This window comes from Aegilops tauschii, chromosome 2 (genome assembly GCF_002575655.3).
Source record: "Aegilops tauschii subsp. strangulata cultivar AL8/78 chromosome 2, Aet v6.0, whole genome shotgun sequence".
Taxonomy (NCBI): Eukaryota; Viridiplantae; Streptophyta; class Magnoliopsida; order Poales; family Poaceae; genus Aegilops; species Aegilops tauschii.
The window spans coordinates 517,702,260-517,721,474 of NC_053036.3; positions in this window are offsets into that span (position 1 = coordinate 517,702,260).

A 19,215-nucleotide genomic window follows, 5' to 3' on the forward strand; every position below is an offset into this window, starting at 1 on the left:
GATAATTAATACTCCTCTGATTATGAACATGAATATGCTTTATGAGTAGTTATGTTTGTTCCTGAGGACATGGGAGAAGTCCTGTTATAAGTAATCATGTGAATTTGGTATCCGTTCGATATTTTGATGAGATGTATGTTGTCTTTCCTCTAGTGGTGTTATGTGAACGTCGACTACATGCCACTTCACCATTATTTGGGCCTAGGGGAAGGCATTGGGAAGTAATAAGTAGATGATGGGTTGCTAGAGTGACAGAAGCTTAAACCCTAGTTTATGTGTTGCTTCGTAAGGGGCTGATTTGGATCCATATGTTTCATGCTATGATTAGGTTTACCTTAATTCTTCTTTCGTAGTTGCGGATGCTTGCGAGAGCGGTTAATCATAAGTGGGAGGCTTATCCAAGGAAGGGCATCACCCAAGCACTGGTCCACCCACATATCAAATTATCATAGTAACGAACGCGAATCATATGAGCATGATGAAAACTAACTTGACAACAATTCCCATGTGTCCTCGGGAGCGCTTTTCTTTATATAAGAATTCATCTAGGCTTGTCCTTTGCTACAAAAAGGATTGGGCCACCTTGCTGCACCTTGTTTACTTTTATTACTTGTTACCCTTTATGATTTATCTTATCACAAAACTATCTGTTACCGTTAATTTCAGTGCTTGCAGAGAATACTTGCTGAAAACCACTTGTCATTTCCTTCTGCTCCTCGTTGGGTTCGACACTCTTACTTATTGAAAGGACTATGATAGATCCGCTATAATTGTGGGTCATCACTCCGTGCCGCACGGCTCTGCTCGACTCCGATGGCCACCGCGGAGATGGCGAAAGAAAAGACGACGAAGCTGGAGCGCGCCAAGAAGGCGACCATGGTGAAGAAGCCGTCGAGCTCTCGGGTCGCGCCGCCGCTGGGCTGGATCCAGGGCGACTGGCTGCCATCGACGGCCACGGCAGATGACCTTGACGGGCTCGTCGCCGACGGCCTGCTGGCTCAGGGGTCTTGGAGGTTGCCGGAGCAAGGGGAGGTCGAGCCTACGCCACGCCCCGGAGAGCGGGTCCTCCTCATCAGCCACGTGGAGAGACGTTTCTCCCTGCCCCCATCCATTTTTCCGAGGGTTTCTAAATTTCTTCGGCACTCAACTTCATCATCTTCCCCCGAATGCCATATCATATCTTGCTGCCTTCGTTTCCATGTGTGAAAATTTCTTGGGTTGTCATCCCCACCAGGGGTTGTTCAAGCACATCTTCGCATGCCGTTCTCAGTCGGTCAACAAAGCAGATTCGAGTGACGCGAGGACCCACATGACCCAGTTGTGTGGTGGTCTAGGTATCCAGATGAGAGGCAAGAGTGCATTCCTTGCAATGACCTTTCCCGAGTCCGTTAGAGGTTGGCAGTCGACCTAGTTTTATTGCAATGATGTTCCATCTTCTGGTTTGTCGACTGGACTTCCCCCTTTCATGTTGGGAAGGATCATCGCCCCCCCGCTCGCTGACCGTGGCCAGGGAGGAGAAAGCTAAAGTGGGAGTCTTGGTAGAAGCTGTAGTCGAGCTGATCCGAGGCGGAGTGACAGGCTTGGATCTGTTAGAGGTGTTCCTCAGTTGACGAATTCAGCCCCTATAGACACGAAACCATCCCATGTGGCGGTATACAGGCCCAGACGATTCCACTCGGACTCATCCAGAGGATGTCAAGGACGAGACCGTGAAGCAATTGTTTAGCAGTATCACCGGGGCTCGCGACAATCCTCGTGGATCCAGGTGGATCTTGCCCTTCGACGCCGAGCACCCAGCAGGGGAGGTGAGACGTACTTTGTTGAGTGTTTTCCCTTTTGTTTCCAACATCCGACTGGAATGATAAACCAACTGACTTTGATATTTGTACCTCGCAGGAGTTCACGAAGATGCTTTCGCCCATGCCGAATGGAGAACAACTCGTTGAAGGTGCAGAGAGTGAGGGCGGGAGTGCTGAGGGCAGTTATGCCAAAGACAGTGAGAGTAGTAGTGACGACACAGAAGAAGGTGAGGAGGCCGAGTCTTCTCCGTCGGCCGGAGCGCGCTCCAAGCATTGAACCAAATTGAAACAGGATCCGCCTACCTGCCAGGGCAAGGCCGTGGCGTCGAGTGTCAGGAACCCGAAGTGCACTCGGACAGCGACGCCGGATCCGACTAAGAAGACTGTGAAAGAACTTAAGGTCGCTCCATCGAAACCTCGGAAGGCTATGCCCAGAATAAAGGTCACTGTGCCTGTCGCTTCGACATGAGTGTTATTTCTCCCTTTCTTACTATTGCATATCTTCATACTTTTGTTGATCGAGTGAGAATTGTGTGCCAGAGCTGCTACTTCGGCAACGTCGCCCATGCAGGTTGATAAGGATTGATACGTCTCCAACGTATCTACTTTTTCTCACGCTTTTCATCTTGTTTTGGACTCTAATTTGCATGATTTGAATGAAAAACCCCGGACTGACGCTGTTTTCAGCAGAACTACCATCGTGTTTTTTGTGCAGAAATAAAAGTTCTCAGAATGGAACGAAACTTTGCGAGGATCTTTTATATCAATAATAAGAATTTCTGGAGCCAAGACCTGCTGGAGAGGGGCACCTGGGTGAGCACAATCCACCAGGGCGCGCCCCCCTCTCCTGGCGCACCCAAGTGGGTTGTACCCACCTGATGGCCTCGCAGACAACACCCCTGATACTATAAAATCACATATTTCTAGAAAAAAATCAAGGAGAAAGAATTATCACGATCCACGAGACGGAGCCGCCGCTAAGCCCTATTCTTCCTCGGGAGGGCAGATCTGGAGTCCGTTTGGGGCTCTGGAGAGGGTGTGACGCCCCGAGACCGACGCTTCATAAGACTTCCATATTTTCGTGATCACCTTGTGTTTCTTTTGTGCTTGCTCTTTTATTTTTTCATTGCATCATGTCATCATGCCATCATGTCATTAATCTTTGCATCTCAACTCAACTAATAAATTGCATAGATGGTTGATCTATTTAAATCGAGGGAAGGGTGACTTCTCTTTATAACATATCCTCCCAATATTAGGGAGCTATATTAAATATTTCTTTAATTTGGAAATCACCATAACACACTTGCATATTATCCCAATGCCTTTATTAACTTAATTCTTGGTCTCCAACCTTGCCATATATTATTTCATCATATTCCGGAGCTCCACCAAAAATCCGAACATTTTTGGACCTTCCCAACCCTCACTTCCTATTCAAATCATTTGAATTTAAATCAAATAAGTTTGAATTTAAATCTTTCAATCATGGCCTCTTCTATTTTCTCGGAACAAGCACATTTTTGTGAGTCCGGGAAAATTATCCGCGTGTCCAACTTCTTCCCCTAACCTCCCTTTCTTTTCCTTCTTATCTCTGTTTTTTATTTTCTTTAGAGTGAGAGAGAGAAGAGAGCCTGCAGCCCAGCCGGCCTCTAAGACCAAAGCCCAGCATGCAGCCCCTATCTAACCCTAGCCCGACCCCCCTGCTCGATACCTCTCCCTCTCATTCCCTCTGCCCGCCGCCACACACACACGCACGCATCGAGCCAGGGAGAGGAGCTCCCTGCGCCCGATCCCCTCGCCTCCCTCCTCCTCGATCCGGCCCGAAACCGCCGTCGTCGCGCCTCTCCGCCTCCGCGCCGTCTGGAGCCCCCGCTACCACCTCGCCAACCCGCGCCGCTCCTGCCCCGGCCTCCTTCTGCCTCAACGGAGCAGGTCCCCGCGCCCCCACGAGTTTGTATGCGTCGTCTCCTGCTCCTCGCCTCGAGCACCGACGCTCCAAGGCCGGCCTCCTGCAGCTCGTTGTTGCCGAAGCTCCCCACCATCACCATCATGCGCCGCGCGCCAGCACCCTCTCGCCGACGCCGCGCTCGGACCTCTACCGCGCCTCGCCTTCGACCTCGGCTTCCGCGTCCCAAGGCCATGAGCGCCACCAGCAGCAGTTTCAGGCCGTCCCCGTCGTCGAGTCCCTCGCCGCCCTTCTGCACCTCGTCTCCGACCCTGCCCGTCGAAGCCACGCCTCTCGGTGCCCGCAGCTGCGTCGCCGGTCTTCCTCCTCGACGCTGCCGCCTCAAGCCTCCCCATGCCTCGCGAGACCGCCGTGCCAAGTTCCCGCCACTGCCGCGGGAAGTCCCGCTCGGAACCAGCCTCCTGCATCGCGCCCCTGTTGCTGTTGACGCCAAGTCCAACGGTCACCGAGCGTGGAATTCGCCAAGTACCACTACCAATACATCTGGATTCGCCAAGTACACCACCGGCTAAGACCACATGGATGCTCGGACGAGTACTGACCGAAACACCAAGTACCACGACGACCTTCGACATGTACCCCTACACCGCACCGAAATGCCGAGTTCCTCGCCGTGACCCCGAACATCTACGGAAACTTGTGCGACTATGAACGTGAACGACTACCGTCGACCCCAAGTTACTCGGATTCGTCAAGTCCCTCTATGAAAACGTGTACCACTACGCCCAAGTTCCACTACAAGATGTGCCACTACCGTCATCGTGTACCACTACTTCCACTACCGTCGCGAGAATGACTACTTCCACTACCGTCGAACCCGACCCGCCCCGAAAAGGAACGCTTCGAAGGTATAACCCCGAGACGACGTCCGTGGACCGAATGCATGTGTTGTATGAGATGCACCCTATGTTTGGACCGTGTCCGAATTGTTCCTTGCACGTTCGCCGTAAGCCATGCCACCGACATGTGGGACACCCGGTATCCGGGATCACTCCCCGTCACTCTTGCGCGTTTCGCGCACCCACACTTGTTCCTTTGCACCAACATCTCAATCGAGTTGCCGGAACCGGGATGTTGCCATGGCACCATTTCTGTTTCAGTGCCGTGGCACCCTTTTCCTTCCGCCATGGCGACAAATGCCTCGTATCATGCTCATGTCAAAATTTCCATAAAATTGCTTAAACTTTCATATGTCATCCGCATCATGATAATAACATCTAAAACGTTTAAAATTGTAGTTTGCTTTAAATTTCTAATTGACATATGGGGATTTTCCGGAATTGTTATTTGTTATTTCCGGCCTCATTTAAACTTGCCTAAATAGATAGTTTTATTATGCTTCACCTCTTGCCATCCTTAACCACAGTTAATTTTGTTGGGTACATAAATGGGAGAGAACTAAATAACTGATGTGGTGTTTTGTCAATATGCAACTCGTTGCATATTGAGCTCCACTTAATTTGTAGTATTGTTTTTTGCATTTTGCCATGCCACGGCTCATTTAAACCGGACATGCATCATACTTGATTGTACATCATGCCATGTTTATGATTGTGTGTTTACCATGTTGTTTTGCTTCTTTCCAGTTTGCTTCTCTCGTTAGCTTTGGTTTCGTTCCGGAGTTGTGAGGGTTCGTTCGACTACGTCCGTTTGTCTTCTTCATGGACTTGATCTTCTTCCTAGCGGAATTTTAGGCAAGATGACCATACCCTCGAAATCACTTCTATCTTTGCTTGCTAGTTGTTCGCTCTATTGCTATGCCACGCTACCTACCACTTGCTATATCATGCCTCCTATATTGCCATGTCAAGCCTCTAACCCACCTTTCCTAGCAAACCGTTGTTTGGCTATGTTACTGCTTTTGCTCAGCCCCTCTTATAGCGTTGCTAGTTGCAGGTGAAGTTGAAGTTGGTTCCATGTTGGAACATGGATATTTTGGGATATCACAATACCTCTTATTTACTTTAATGCATCTATATACTTGGTAAAGGGTGGAAGGCTCGGCCTTATGCCTGGTGTTTTGTTCCACTCTTGCCGCCCTAGTTTCCGTCATACCAATGTTATGTTACTTGATTTTGCGTTCCTTACGCGGTTGGGTGTTATGGGACCCCTTGACTGTTCGCCTTGAATAAAACTCCTCCAGCAAGGCCCAACCTTGGTTTTACCATTTGCCTACCTAAGCCTTTTTCCCTTGGGTTCCGCGCACTCAAGGGTCATCTTTATTTTAAACCCCCGGGCCAGTGCTCCTCTGAGTGTTGGTCCAAACTAGAGCCCCTTGCAGCGCCGCATCGGGGAAACTTGAGGGTTGGTTTTAGTTGTACGGACTGCTCATCCGGTGTGCCCTGAGAACGAGATATGTGCAGCTCCGATCGGGATTTGTCGGCACATTCGGGCGGCTTTGCTGGTCTTGTTTTACCATTGTCGAAATGTCTTGTAACCGGGATTCCGAGACTGATCGGGTCTTCCCGGGAGAAGGAACATCCTTCATTGACCGTGAGAGCTTTTGATGGGGTAAGTTGGGACACCCCTGCAGGGTTTGAACTTTCGAAAGCCATGCCCGCGGTTATGGGCAGATGGGAATTTGTTAATATTCGGTTGTAGAGAACTTGACACTTGACTTAATTAAAATATATCATCCGCGTGTGTAGCCGTGACGGTCTCTTTTCGGCGGCGTCCGGGAAGTGAACACGGTTTGGGTTATGTATGAACATAAGTAGCTTCAGGATCGCTTCTAGCTTCTTGACCATTGTGTTGCTTCTCTTCTCGCTCTTATTTGCGTATGTTAGCCACCATATTTGCTTAGTGCTTGCTGCAGCTCCACCTCATTACCCCATCCTACCCATAAGCTTAAATAGTCTTGATCTCGCGGATGTGAGATTGCTGAGTCCTCGTGACTCACAGATTCTACCAAAACAGTTGCAGGTGCCGAGGATACCAGTGCAGGTGACGCAACCGAGCTCAAGTGGGAGTTCGACGAGGACCTTGGTCATTACTATGTTTCGTTTCCTGATGATCAGTAGTGCAACCCAGTTGGGACGATCGGGGATCTAGCATTTGGGGTTGTCTTGTTTTATTTTGGTTCCATACTCGGACCTTGATTGTACTCTGAATGATGCATGTTTAATTTATGTGTTGTGTGAAGTGGCGATTGTAAGCCAACTCTTTATCCCATTCTTGTTCATTACATGGGATTGTGTGAAGATGACCCTTCTTACGACACCACCACCATGCGGTTATGCCTCCAAGTCGTGCCTCGACACGTGGGAGATATAGCCGCATCGTGGGCATTACAAGTTGGTAATCAGAGCCATCCCCGACTTAGGAGCCCCTTCTTGATCGAATCGCTGTCGTTGTTGAGTCTAGAAAAAAATGTTTTGAGTCTTAGGATTATATATATCGGAGAGTAGGATTCGTTTTACTCCTCAGTCCCTTCGTCGCTCTGGTGAGGCCTCCTGACGTAGATGTTTTGACTTTCCTCTCCTCAAATTTCACTAAAAAAATTTAGGATCACGCGGGTATCTTGGAATCGTTTCGATGGTTTTGTGACGAGAACATTGTTCTTGGTGCCTCCTGACATTTAGGGGTTGTGGCAGTGTCCCGGGGAGTTGAGCTCCGAGGTGTTGTTGTCACAATTTTATCGTTGCAGTTCTGGAATACCTGAGTTTCGCCGACATCGAAAATCACTTTTATGCAATTTGTTGGTGAGATCACCTCGACGCCACCCAGTACTGGGGCTGGAGTTCGGGAGTATTGCCATAACTCGTATAACAAATGCTTTTCGAAGGTTGAGGTACACGATTTCCAGAGTTTTCTTGGTTAGGTGTTGATGGATGGATACAGCTGGATCTTAGTTTGGGTGAGATATATTGCGTCCCCTGTATCCCCAACACCAGATTGCATAACCAGAAAGTTTCGGGAGTTTATAAGTGGGAATTCAAGTAGCTCCTAGATTATCTTTGCAACAGACACATGATACATTATGGGATCTATCATATGTTTGTTTCCGGCTTATTTCCTAAGCCAAACCTTTGTTTTGTTTTGGTTTATGGTATTCGAGTTGCTTCGAAGTCAAGTGTTAATTCCTTACCTTTCCTAAGCGGTGTTCTCATACTTCTATGTGAATACCAATCCTTCTTGATCGTCGAGATTGTCATGCCAATTCTTTTCCAACCGACGTGCTCCTTTTCAAGTGGATCCGATCATTTCAACATTCGCGAGATCAATTCTCAGTTCTTTGCAATGGTGTTTGCTTCATCCGTCCCAAGTTGCCTTTGTTTTCCCCACCCTCCCACCCTTTTTCTTCAAGGACTCAGATTTCTTAATCAAGTATCCATCTTATAGATGGGAAGTCTCTCCATTCTTTTCCGTCAATGTTCTTATCCTGTGATTCTCAGGAAGATGCTAAGGAAGCTACAAGTTCATCATTCTTTGTTCTCTTTTCTTCTTCGGTGGATTCAATTCAAGCTTTCAGTGTTGATCATATTCCTTTCCTCGTGTCAATTGCTTTGTCATGTTGGTGCACCTCTTAATTATTCACCCCCCTCTATTTCTTCTCCGGGGTGCTTAAGATTATCTCAGAAGATTCAAGTTTCTATTCTTAATCCTTTCTAGCTATTTCGTGGTTGTTATCTCATTCAAGCCATTTAATTTAACCGGTGCAATCTCCCTTTCAAGTAATAATTTCAACGGTGTTTCTTTTTAGTGGGCCCTAACCCACAGGTCTTTTCCCAGGATCTTACCTGACTCTTCTAATTTATCCGGAGCGATTCTCAAATTCATTTCAAAGTTTGATGTAAGAATGAATTATCATTAGTCAAATGTCTTTTCTCCAAGATCTTTCAAACTCTTTTCATCGTTGGTTCAACCTTTCTAATTTTCATTCCGGAGTGCCTCAACAATTCATGGTGATGTTTCTAGTCGTAATTCTCGGATTGTGAAGACTGAAGAAGAGTTCCTCTTAAATCCTTGGCCATTCTCTTGAAGATTCTAAGTTCAAGCTTGATGCCATCCTCTCATAATTGTTTTTGATTGCGGAAATTCTTTTCATACCCATCCGGAGCATTTCATGAGTTGTTTCCACTTCTTTCCTCCGAAGGCCATCGTTTCATAATTCCTCATTTCTAGCTTTCAGCTCTCGTTCTCCAAATCTTACCGGTGCCTCGTTCAAATATCCTCTAATCAGCTCGTGATCTCTTCGTTCTCTTGTATCTAAATTCCCTCAAGTATCCTAATTCATTTTCTAATTCTTCCCAGTGAATTGCGCCTTTGCTACTGTCATTTCCAATTCTTACGGCAGTTTGTTCAAGATTCCTCTTCCTATGTTCTCATATTAATTTATTCGTTGTTTCGATCCTACCGGTGGTTCGTTGAAGATCTTCTCAAGTTTACGATATATCTCTCTTAATCCTTTCTACGAGTATAAGTAGTATGCCAAATCCGTTCCTTGTCATCGATTTAAATTGATGAAGGATATGCATAACATAATTCTTATTCTTGTTTCATCCAAGTGTTTAATCCTTCTTTTGGAGTTCATTCGTGATATCAATTTGTCGGTGCTAAGTTGTTCACCTTTTGTTTCCGGAGTTCCAATCTCTCTCAGTTAACTCGCATGAAGCTCCATCTAAATCATTGCAAGGCTTCACCTTGTGTTTTCAACTTTTCTTTCTTTTTACCATCCTTTATTACCGGAGTTCTTCATGGAGGCTCTACATGGTGGTTCGTCAAGGGTTCCTTTCATTCTTCAAGTGTTCTTCAAGAATTCTCTCGAAGCTAAGATCCACCAAGCTATACTCTAAAATAAACATGGTGTTCAACACATGTTTTGTCTTGAGGAGTTCAAGCATTCTTCATCTCGCATTCCGAAGTGCAATTCTTTCTATCTTATCTTTTGAGGTGGTGCTATGTCATTATTGACAATTTCCCTTCGTGATTCAAGTTGTCAAGAATGAGATATTTTAAATCCACCAATCTCTTCGTTGGATTTATCTTGTGTCATGTTTCACCTAAAGCCTTCCCTAACGAATATTGCTATTATGGTGCTTATCTATGATCCAAGTTTTCTCCTATCCTCTTGGTGAAAGAAGTTTTTCATCGCCTTGGTGCTCTCACTCAAATCAATGGCTTCCTTTAGTGGCCGTTTGTCACCTCATAATGTTGAGATGTTTCCATAAGTCCACTACAAGCTTATTCTTTTCGTTGTTGGTTTTCCAACAACTCCGTTGAATCCTTCTTTTTAAGGAGGCTCTTTCAAATTCAATTGTGATAGAAGTTGTTGTTCTCTTCTCTGTTCTCTTGATTCCACTCTTTCATTTGTCCCGAAGGCATTGTGATCTTTTCTTCGACCCATCATCTCATTTTGGAGATCATGTTCTTTTCCTTGCTTATCCATTTAACCGGAGTGTCGTGTTTTCATTCGAGCTCTCTCATCTTATCAAGTTTTGCCTCCTTCCTCAACCAGAGTGCGGTCTGAAATCTTTCTTACCCTTTGTGCCATTTTCAATAGTTCCGGAGGTAGTGTGTTGTTGATTTCATCAAGTATCATCCCATCTTCTCAAGTTCATGTTAATTCCTTCCATTTTCAGTTGGAGTGCTGTCCAAATTATATCATTCTTAATCCTAATCTATCTTGTTTTAACCGGAGTGGCTTCAAAATCTATCTTGTCCCCTAAGCTCTTGGTTCTCATCTTGTTCTTTGCTCTTCTCTGCTAACGCAGTGTTTGCAATCTCGTTCACCTCCATTGTATTCTTTCTTTCGATTTGTTCAACCTCTCAAGGTTTGTGGGTTTCACTCGTTTGTCAAAGAAGCAACTTTGTTTTACCTCTTCCTCTTCCGTTTCTCTCCGGCGCCATCCTTAGATCTCGGGACGAGATCTCTTGTAAGTGGAGGAGTGTTGTGACGCCCCGAGACCGACGCTTCAGAAGACTTCCATATTTTCGTGATCACCGTGTGTTTCTTTTGTGCTCGCTCTTTTATTTTTGCATTGCATCATGTCATCATGCCATTGTTATTAATCTTTGCATCTCAACTCAACTAATAAATTGCATAGATGGTTCATCTATTTAAATCGAGGGAAGGGTGACTTCTCTTTATAACATATCCTCCCAATATTAGGGAGCTATATTAAATATTTCTTTAATTTGGAAATCACCATAACACACTTGCAAATTATCCCAATGCCTTTGTTATCTTAATTCTTGGTCTCCAACCTTGCTATATATTCTTTCATCATATTCCGGAGCTCCACCAAAAATCCGAACATTTTTGGACCTTCCCAACCCTCACTTCCTATTCAAATCATTTGAATTTAAATCAAATGAGTTTGAATTTAAATCTTTCAATCATGGCCTTTTCTATTTTCTCGGAACAAGCACATTTTTGTGAGTCCGGGAAAATTATCCGCGTGTCCAACTTCTTCCCCTAACCTCCCTTTCTTTTCTTTCTTATCTCTGTTTTTTTATTTTCTTTAGAGTGAGAGAGAGAAGAGAGCCTGCAGCCCAGCCGGTCTCTAAGCCCAAAGCCCAGCCTGCAGGCCCTATCTAACCCTAGCCCGACCCCCCTGCTCGATACCTCTCCCTCTCGTTCCCTCTGCCCGCCGCCACACACACACGCACGCATCGAGCCAGGGAGAGGAGCTCCCTACGCCCGATCCCCTCGCCTCCCTCCTCCTCGATCCGGCCCGAAACTGCCGTCGTCGCGCCTCTCCGCCTCTGCGCCGTCTGGAGCCCCCGCTACCACCTCGCCAACCCGCGCCGCTCCTGCCCCGGCCTCCTTCTGCCTCAACGAAGCAGGTCCCCGCGCCCCCACGAATTCGTCTGCATCGTCTCCTGCTCCTCGCCTCGAGCACTGACGCTCCAAGGCCGGCCTCTTGCACCTCGTTGTTGCCGGAGCTCCCCACCACCACCACCATGTGCTGCACGCCAACACCCTCTCGCTGATGCCGCGCTCGGACCTCCACCGCGCCTCGCCTTCGACCTTGGCTTCCGCGTCCCATGGCCATGAGCGCCACCACCAGCAGTTTCAGTTCGTCCCCATCGCCGAGTCCCTCGCCGCCCTTCTGCACCTTGTCTCCAACCCTGCCCGTCGGAGCCATGCCTCTCGGTGCCCGAAGCTGCGTCGCCGGTCTTCCTCCTCCACGCTGCCGCCTCAAGCCTCCCCATGCCTCGCGAGACCGCCGTGCCAAGTTCCTGCCACTGCCGCTGCAAGTCCCGCTCGAAACCAGCCTCCTGCATCACGCCCCTGTTGCTGTTGACGCCAAGTCCAACGTTCAACGAGCGTGGAATTCGCCAAGTACCACTACCAATACATCTGGATTCGCCAAGTACACCACCGGCTAAGACCACACGGATGCTCGGACGAGTACTGACCGAAACGCTAAGTACCACGACGACCTTCGACTTGTACCCCTACACCGCACCGAAACGCCGAGTTCCTCGCCGTGACCCCGAACATCTACGGAAACTTGTGCGACTATGAACGTGAACGACTACCGTCGACCCCAAGTTACTCGGATTCGTCAAGTCCCTCTACGAAAACGTGTACCACTACGCCCAAGTTCCACTACAAGATGTGCCACTACCGTCATCGTGTACCACTACTTCCACTACCGTCGCGAGAATGACTACTTCCACTACCGTCGAACCCGATCCGCCCCGAAAAGGAACGCTTCAAAGGTATAACCCCGAGACGGAACCGGGATGTTGCCCACACTTGTTCTTTCGCGCACCCACACTTGTTCCTTTGCACCAACATCTCAATCGAGTTGCCGGAACCGGGATGTTGCCGTGGCACCATTTCTGTTTCACCACCGTGGCACCCTTTTCCTTCCGCCATGGCGACAAATGCCTCGTATCATGCTCATGTCAAAATTTCCATAAAATTGCTTAAACTTTCATATGTCATCCCCATCATGATAATAACATCTAAAACGTTTAAAATTGTTGTTTGCTTTAAATTGCTAATTGACATATGGGGATTTTCCGGAATTGTTATTTGTTATTTCCGGCCTCATTTAAACTTGCCTAAATAGATAGTTTTATTATGCTTCACCTCTTGCCATGCTTAATCACAGTTAATTTTGTTGGGTACATAAACGAGAGAGAACTAAATAATTGATGTGGTGTTTTGTCAATATGCAACTCGTTTCATAATGAGCTCCACTTAATTTGTAGTATTGTTTGTTGCATTTTGCCATGCCATGCCTCATTTAAACCGGACATGCATCATACTTGATTGTACATCATGCCATGTTTATGATTGTGTGTTTACCATGTTGTTTGCTTCTTTCCAGTTTGCTTCTCTCGTTAGCTTCGATTTCGTTCCGGAGTTGTGAGGGTTCGTTCGACTACGTCCGTTTGTCTTCTTCATGGACTTGATCTTCTTCCTAGCGGAATTTCAGGCAAGATGACAATACCCTTGAAATCACTTCTATCTTTGCTTGCTAGTTGTTCACTCTATTGCTATGCCGCGCTACCTACCACTTGCTATATCATGCCTCCCACATTGCCATGTCAAGCCTCTGACCCACCTTTCCTAGCAAACCGTTGTTTGGCTATGTTACCGCTTTTGCTCAGCCCCTCTTATAGCGTTGCTAGTTGCAGGTGAAGATGAAGTTGGTTCCATGTTGGAACATGGATATTTTGGGATATCACAATATCTCTTATTTACTTTAATGCATCTATATACTTGGTAAAGGGTGGAAGGCTCGGCCTTATGCCTGGTGTTTTGTTCCACTCTTGCCACCCTAGTTTCTGTCATACCGGTGTTATGTTCCTTGATTTTGCGTTCCTTACGCGGTTGGGTGTTATGGGAACCCCTTGAGAGTTCGCCTTGAATAAAACTCCTCCAGCAAGGCCCAACCTTGGTTTTACCATTTGCCTACCTAAGCCCTTTTCCCTTGGGTCCCGCGGACTCAAGGGTCATCTTTATTTTAAACCCCGGGGCCAGTGCTCCTCTGAGTGTTGGTCCAAACTAGAGCCCCTTGCAGCGCCGCCTCGGGGAAACTTGAGGGTTGGTTTTAGTTGTACGGACTGCTCATCCGGTGTGCCCTGAGAACGAGATATGTGCAGCTCCGATCGGGATTTGTCGGCACATTCGGGTGGCTTTGCTGGTCTTGTTTTACCATTGTCGAAATGTCTTGTAACCGGGATTCCGGGACTGATCGGGTCTTCCCAGGAGAAGGAACATCCTTCGTTGACCGTGAGAGCTTGTGATGCGCTAAGTTGGGACACCCCTGCAGGGTTTGAACTTTCGAAAGCCGTGCCCGCGGTTATGGGCAGATGGGAATTTGTTAATATCCGGTTGTAGAGAACTTGACACTTGACTTAATTAAAATACATCTACCGCGTGTGTAGCCGTGACGGTCTCTTTTCGGCGGAGTCCGGGAAGTGAACACGGTTTGGGTTATGTATGAACGTAAGTAGTTTCAGGATCACTTCTTGATCACTTCTAGCTTCTCGACCGTTCCGTTGCTTCTCTTCTCGCTTTTATTTGCGTATGTTAGCCACCATATTTGCTTAGTGCTTGCTGCAGCTCCACCTCATTACCCCATCCTACCCATAAGCTTAAATAGTCTTGATCTCACGGGTGTGAGATTGCTGAGTCCTCTTGACTCACAGATTTTACCAAAACAGTTTCAGGTGCCGAGGATACCAGTGCAGGTGACGCAACCGAGCTCAAGTGGGAGTTCGACGAGGACCTTGGTCGTTACTATGTTTCGTTTCCTGATGATCAGTAGTGGAGCCCAGATGGGACGATCGGGGATCTAGCATTTGGGGTTGTCTTCTTTTATTTTGGTTCCGTACTCGGACCTTGATTGTACTCTGAATGATGCATGTTTAATTTATGTGTTGTGTGAAGTGGCGATTGTAAGCCAACTCTTTATCCCATTCTTGTTCATTACATGGGATTGTGTGAAGATGACCCTTCTTGCGACAACACCACCATGCGGTTATGCCTCCAAGTCGTGCCTCGACACGTGGGAGATATAGCCGCGTCGTGGGCGTTACAGAGGGGGATCTTCGTTCTTCGTCATCACCAACCCTTCTCCATCGCCAATTCCATGATGCTCCCCACCGGGAGTGAGTAATTCCTTCATAGGCTCTCTGGTCGGTGAGGAGTTGGATGGGATTCCTCATGTAATCGAGTTAGTTTTGTTAGGGCCTGATCCCTAGTATCCACTAGGTTCTTAGATTGATGTTGCTATGCTTAATGCTTGTCACTTTGGGCCCGGGTGCCATGAACTCAGATCTGAACCATTTATGTTATCACCATTATATCCATGTTCTAGATCCGATCTTGCAAGTTATAGTCACCTACTACGTGTTATGATCCGGTAACCCGGGAGCGACAATAACCGGGACTTCTCCGGTGATTACCGTAGTTTGAGGAGTTCATGTATTCACTGTGTGTTAATGCTTTGTTCTGGTTCTCTATTAAAAGGAGGCCTTAATATCCCTTAGTTTCCAATATGGACCCTGCTGCCACGGGAGGGTAGGACAAAAGATGTCATGCAAGTTCTTTTAATAAAGCACGTATGACTATTTACAGAATACATGCCTACATTATATCGATGAACTAGAGCTAGTGCTGTATCGCCCTAGGTTATAACTTCTCATGATGAATATCATCCAACAAGTCACCAATCCAATGCCTACGATTTGTCCTATATTGATCTTGCTAAGTTACTACTGCTGCTGCTACTGTCACACTTGCTACAAAATACTGCTATCACTGTTACTGTTACTATTGCCGATGTCACTACTATCAAAACTATCATATTACTGTGCTACTGATCCCTTTGCTACAAATAATTAATCTCCAGGTGTGGTTTAATTGACAACTCAGCTGCTAATACCTTCAAATATTCTTTGGCTCCCCTTGTGTCGAATCTATAAATTTGGGTTGAATACTCTACCCTCGAAAACTGTTGCGATCCCCTATACTTGTGGGTTATCAAGACCTTTTTCTGGCACCGTTGCCGGGGAGCATAACTATATTTGTTGAGTCACTTGGGATTATTATCATACTATCACTATGAAGAATCTGAAGGATCCAAAGACTAAGATATTTCCCTCAAGTACGAGGGGAGGTAAGAAACTGCCATCCAGTTCTGCTTTAGATTCACGTTCTGTTATGAGTAAACTTTCAACACCACCACCACATGCTATTAATTCTGATATGTCACAACTTATTGATGATGCTACTTCTGCTATGGATAATGCTTATGATGATGCTAGTACCTTGCTTGATAATGATGATGTGCCACTTGGTAATACAACATGATGTTGTTGAATCTGATGATGAGCTTGAAACTAAAACTCCTGAAACACTTGCTAGAGCTAGCCCTCCTGGATATGAATTGCCTAAGGTACCAGAAGGTTATGTTATGAGTGAAGAGGCACCTAGAGATATTCTTATTTGTAAGGATAGAGATGATCTAGAGAAATTATTACACAAGTAGAAAGAAAATCTCTGAATGCTAGAATGAAATGTGATCCTAAGTTTGCTACTTCACCTATCTTTATTGATGATAAGGATTATGCATTCTCTGTCGACCCAGAGTTAATTACTTTGGTTGAATCTGATCCTTTCCATGGTTATGAAACTGAAACTGTTGTGGCACATCTTACTAAGTTGAATGATATAGCCACCCTTTTTACTCATGATGAGAAAACTCGCTATTACTTTATTCTCATATTATTTCCTTTCTCATTAAAGGGTGATGCTAAAGCTTGGTACAATACTCTTGCTCCTGGTTGTGTGCGTAGTCCCCATGATATGATCTACTACTCTCTGAAAAATATTTTCCTGCTCATAAGAAACAAGCTGCCTTACAGGAAATATTTAACTTTGTTCAAACTGAAGAAGAGAGTCTCCCACAAGCTTGGGGGAGGCTTTGCTAGTTACTTAATGCTTTGCCTGATCATCCTCTTAAGAAAAATGAAATACTTGATATCTTCTATAATGGACTAACCGATGCTTCTAGGGACTTCCTAGATAGTTGTGCTGGTTGTGTTTTCAGGGAACAAACTATTGCTCAAGCTGAAGAATTATTGAATAATATATTGAAAAATTATGATGATTGGACTCTTCCTGAACCACCGCCTAAACCCACTCTGAAGAAGAGGGGTATATTATATCTCAGTCCTGAAGATATGCAAGAGGCAAAGAAATCTATGAAGGAAAAAGGTATTAAAGCTGAGGATGTTAAAATTTTACCTCCTATTGAAGAAATACATGGGCTTAACACACCACCACTACCTAAGGTGGTAGAGGTAAATTCTCTTATGAAGTTCAATGATAATGATAATCCTCACAATATGCATCCTAGTCAATGCCTTTATGAGTTTGAAAACTACATTAGAAAACAAGATCACTTCAATGCAAATGTTATGAAACAGTTGAAGTATAATTCTGATATGATTGCTCGCTTGAGTGACTTGTTATTTATAATCTCAAATGATGTTAGACGTATTGGAAAACATGCTTCTATGGTTCAAACTCAGTTAGAACAAGTTGCTAAATCACAAAGAGAATTACTTGATGAAATGAATCATAATATGCATGACTTTGATGTTACAGTTGCAACTAGAGGAGGTAAAATGACTCAGGAACCACTTTATCCTGAGGGACACCCAAAAAGAATTGGACAAGATTCACAAAGAGCTAACACTAGTGCACCTAGTCCTTCTAAAAAGAAAAAGAAGAAGAAAAATGATAGGACTTTGCACACTTCTAGTGAACCTGAAATAGAAAAACCTCCTGACAATGATAATGAAACTTCTATCTCTGATGCTGAAACTCTGTCTGGTAATGAACACTCACCTAGTGATAATGAAAAAGGTAATGATGAGGTTCATGAAGACTCTCAACAAAACAATGATAAAGAACCAGACAATGATGTTGAGATAGAACCACCTGTTGATCTTCATAACCCATAACCTAAGAATAAAAGATATGATAAAAGAGACTTCATTGCTAGAAAACACGGTAAAGAAAGAGAACCTTGGGTTCAAAAACCTATGCCTTTTCCACCTAAGTCAACTAAAAAGAAAGATGATGAAGAGTTTGAACTCTTTGCTGAAATGCTGAGGCCAGTCTTTTTGCGTACTCGCTTGACTGATATCCTTAAAATGCCTCCTTATGCAAAGTATATGAAAGACATCATCACAAATAAGAGAAAAATACCGGAAGCTGAAATCTCCATTATTCTTGCTAATTACACTTTCAAAGATGGAGTACCGAAAAAACTTGGAGATCCGAGTATACCAACTATACCTTGCTCTATAAAAAAGAATTATGTGAAAACTGCTTTGTGTGATTTAGGAGCTGGTGTTAGTGTTATGCCTTTCTCTTTATATAAAAGACTTGACTTGAATAAACTCACACCTACTGAAATATCTTTGCAAATGGCTAACAAATCAACTGCCATACCTATCGGTATCTGTGAGGATGTGCCCGTTGTTGTTGCTAATGTTACTATTTTGACTGACTTTGTTATACTTGAGATGCCCGAGGATGACAACATGTCGATTATCCTTGGTAGACCCTTCTTGAATAGTGCAGGGGCTGTTATTGATTGCAGTAAAAGCAAGATCACTTTTCATATTAATGGTAATGAGCATACGGTGCACTTTTCGAAGAAACAATTCCAAGTGAATGGTATTAATGTTATTGAAAAATCTCCGACAATCACTATTGGAAGTTTTCAAATACCTCTACCTACTGTCAAAAAGAAATATGAAATACTTATTTTTGGGGAAATGCATATCCCCATTGAGGTAACTTAGTGATTTACAAAAGTTCTTCGGTTTCATGCTAATCGAAAGTGGTTGTTAATAAGACCTGATCAACCTTATTAATGAACCATTTTTGAACGGTATGAAGTTGATGAATTTAGTAAGCACTAGCTTATGTCCCTACCTTTTGTTTTTTGTTTTTATTAGTTAAATAAAATAAAATGCCATGCTTTGTCCTTTTTCTGAATTTCTCGTGCAATAAAAAAATGACCCAAAAATAAAAGTTCTCAGAATGCTCTGAAAATTTTACACGATTTTTTCTGAATATTTAAGAATTCTTGGTGCAAATAATACCAGAGGGAGGTGCACTAGGTGGGCACAACCCACCTGGGCGCGCTAGGACCCCCAGGCGCGCCCTGGTGGGTTGTGGTCCCCACGTGGGCCCTCTCACTTATCTCTTTAGCCCACATCATCACTTACCTCCAGAAAAAAAATCTCCATTGCTCTCTCTCCCGTGTTCTTGAGCTCAAACCCGTGGATTTCGATCTCTTTGCTCGAAGCTCCGGTTCCGAAACTGTTTCGGGGGATTATTGTCTAGTATGTGACTCCACCATTTTCCAATTAGTTTTTGTTTTAGTGGTTTATACTTTGAATAATTAGCTACTCTTGGTGCTGCTATAGATGAGCTTGCATGTTGAATTCTTAGTGTTC